The sequence below is a fragment of the Otolemur garnettii genome, unplaced genomic scaffold (assembly GCF_000181295.1).
Source record: "Otolemur garnettii isolate 467f Iridium unplaced genomic scaffold, OtoGar3 scaffold00072, whole genome shotgun sequence".
In the NCBI taxonomy this organism is placed as follows: domain Eukaryota; kingdom Metazoa; phylum Chordata; class Mammalia; order Primates; family Galagidae; genus Otolemur; species Otolemur garnettii.
Window position 1 is genome coordinate 1,513,171 of NW_003852467.1, and position 3,748 is coordinate 1,516,918.

Below are 3,748 nucleotides of genomic sequence, written 5' to 3' on the forward strand. Positions count from 1 at the left end.
ATATGAAATCTCCCAAAAAAGAAAAGTCCAGGACCAGAAGGCTTCACATCCAAATCCTATCAAACCCTTTAAGACGAAGGAGTACCTATTTTATACAACATTTTCCAAAGCATAGAAAAAGAAGGAATACTTCCCAACACATCCTATGAAGTAAATATCACCCTGATACCCAAACCAGGAAAGGATCCAACAGACAAAGAAAATTATAGACCAATATCATTAATGAATATCAATGTAAAAATATTCACTAAGATCTTAGCAAACAGAATTCAACAACACATCAAAAAAATATACACCATGATCAAGTTGGTTTTATTCCAGGATTACAGGGGTGATTCAACATATGCAAATCCATAAATATAATACATCACATCAATAAAATAAAAAACAAAGATCATATGATTCTCTCAATTGACACAGAAAAGGCCTTTGGTAATATCCAGTATCCTTTCATGATCAGAACACTTAAGAAAATAGGCATAGAAGGGACATTTCTTAAACTGATAGAGGCCATCTACAGGAAACACACAGCCAATATCATATTAAATGGCATAAAATTGAAAACATTATCACTCAGATCAAGAATGAGGCAAAGATGCCCACTGTCTCCACTGCTATTCAACATAGTAATGGAACTCTAAGTCCTCAGAATCAGGCAAGAGAAGGAGATCAATGGTATCCAAATAGGGTCAGAAGAGATCAAACTCTCACTCATTGCTGACGACATGATCCTATACGTGGAAAATCCCAGGAACTCAACTTCAAAACTCTTAGAAGTGATCAAGAAATACAGTAGCATCTCAGGATACAAAATTAATACCTACAAGTCAGTAGCTTTTATATATACCAACAATAGTTAAGCCAAAAAAACAATCAAGGACTCTATTCCTTTTACAATAGTACCAAAGAAGATGAAATATCTGGGAATTTACCTAACAAAGAATGTGAAAGATCTCTATAAAGAGAACTATGAAACCCTGAGAAAAGAAATAGCTGAACATGTTAACAAATGGAAAAACATACCATGTTCGTGGCTGGGAAGAATCAACATTGTTAAAATGTCCATACTGCCCAAAGCAATCTACAGATTTAATGCAATCCCCATTAAAGCACCATTGCCATACTTTAAAGAACTTGAAAAATAGTACTTCAATTTATATGGAATCAAAAAAACCTCGAATAGCAAATACATTACTCAGAAATAAGAAGAAATTAGGAAGTATCATGTTACCAGACTTCAGGCTATACCATAAACCTATAGTGATTAAAACAGCATGGTACTGGCACAAAAACACAGTGGTAGATTTATGGAACAGAATAGAGAACCAAGAGATGAACCCAGCTACTTATTGTCATTTGATCTTTGACAAGCCTATCCAAAATATTCAGGGGGGAAAGACTCCCTATTTAACAAATGGTGCTCGGTGAACTGGCTGGCAACCTGTAGAAGATTGAAACTGGACCCCCACCTTTCACCATTAACAAAAATTGATTCTCACTGGATAAAAGATTTAAACTTCAGTCATGAAACTGTAAAAATACTAGAAGTGAGAGCAGGGTAAACACTTGAAGAAATTTTCCTGGGAGAATATTTTATGAGGTGGACCCCTGGCAGGCAATTGAAGCAACACCAAAAATACATTACTGGGATCTGATCAAACTAAAAAGCTTTTGCATAGCCAAGAGCACAGTAAGTAAAGCAAACAGACAACCTTCAGAATGGGAGAAGATTTTTGCAAGTTACACTTCTGACAAAGGTTTGATAACTAGAATCTACAGAGAACTCAAACTAATTAATAAGAAAAGGATAAATAACCCCATTTCTACGTGGGCAAGAGACTTGAAGAGAAACTTCTCTGATGAAGACGGGTGCATGGCCTACAAACACATAAAAAATGCTCTTGATCCTTAATCATCAGAGAAATGCAAATCAAAACAACTTTGAGATATCATCTAACTCCAGTAAAATTAGCCCATATCACAAAATCCCAAAACTACAGATGTTGGCATAGATGCGGAGAGAAGGGAATTCTTCTACACTGCTGGTGGGAAAGCAATCTAATGTGACCTTTTTGGAAAGAAGTTTGGAGAACACTCAAGGAACTAAAAGTAGACCTACCATTTGATCCTACCGTTCCTCTACTAGCTATATAACCAGGTGATCAAAAATTATTTTACAACAAAGACATTTGCATCAGAATGTTTATTGCAGCCCAATTCATAATAGGTAAGACATGGAAACAGCCCAAGTGCCCATCAACCCATGAATGGATTAACAAATTGTGGTATATGTACACCATGGAATACTATGCAGCTATAGATGGACACTTCACATCTTTTATGTTTACCTGGATGGAGCTAGAACATATTCCTGTTTGTAAAGTATCCCAAATATGGAAAAAAATGAGTCTAATGTACTTGATACTACTATGAAATCAATATATAACCACCTACACAATCATACGAAGGGCAAAATATAACTATAGTTCATAAAGTAGAAGGGAAGAGGAGAGAGAGGGGTGGGGAGAAGGGATATGGAAGAACAGAGGGTATTCTGGGGGGACCTCACCTAGTGTTCATGATGCAATGGTACATGTCAAAACTATTAAGAAATGAGTATAATTGTGATGGATGTGTTACTTGGTTCAATGTAAATGCTTAAAACAATACATAAATTAAATAAGAAATAAAAAAAATTAAAAAAATTAAAAATTAAAAAAAAATTAAAAATGTGATACCCAGAGCTGCAGTGTGAGCATTAAAGGAGCTGTCATTTTCAAATATTGTTTCCAGTACTGAAAGAAATATGGTAGCATCTACTAAGAAACAAAAAAATAAAGGCTCACATTTTTTATACAATAATTATGTTTGTATGAATTGATTTTTTTTTGAGACAGAGTCTCACTTTCTCACCCCAGTAGAGTGCTGGTTTCACAGCTCAGAACAACCTCAAACTCTTGGGATCAAGCAAGTCTCTGGCCTCAGCCTCCCAAGTAACTGGGATAGTCACCTGTCACAACACTCGAGTATTTTTACAGACGGGGTCTTGTTCTGGCTTAGGCTAGTCTTGAACCGAGCAGGGCAATCCATCTGCCTCAGATTTGCAGAGAGCTAGGGTTACAGGTATGAGCCACCACACCCGGCCTGAATCAATTTTCAGAACAGAATCTAAAGGGCAATCCATACTGGTGACTACGTTGTTACCGAGCTCAGTTGAGGAAACATTGAAGGGACATTCTATAGTTCAGTCTCCACAGCACGTGTCCTTCTATGACGTTTCTCGCCTGTAGAGCTGGTGGCAAGGGGGAGAAGCTGAGTCCAGGCTGTGCACAACCTGAGTGCTCCCTTTTTCATCTGAATATGTTGGAACAACTTGTTCAACCTCGCAAGCTCAGTTCTCACTGATGAAGTCTGGCAACCGTGGCTGTTTAGCAGCGCTGAGTAGGGAGAGCATGCACACTGAGCACCATCTCCTTTCTAAAATCCCACTCAATTCCTCTTCCTCCCCCCATAAGTATGTGCCTATGGCCCACACTCTTGGTAGTGTTAGACCATTTGAGTGTAACATAAATGACATTTTTTTCACAATGATACCTTAAATTAAGTCAATGTGAAAATAGTGATTTTACAGCTATCATGGCTCAAGTGAAACAAGGGTAACGGAATATATTTACAGTTGTAAAATGACTCAACTTAAGCACTTTGTTTACGGCCGGCTGATGGGAGCGTGGTGGAGGGCATGGCTGGG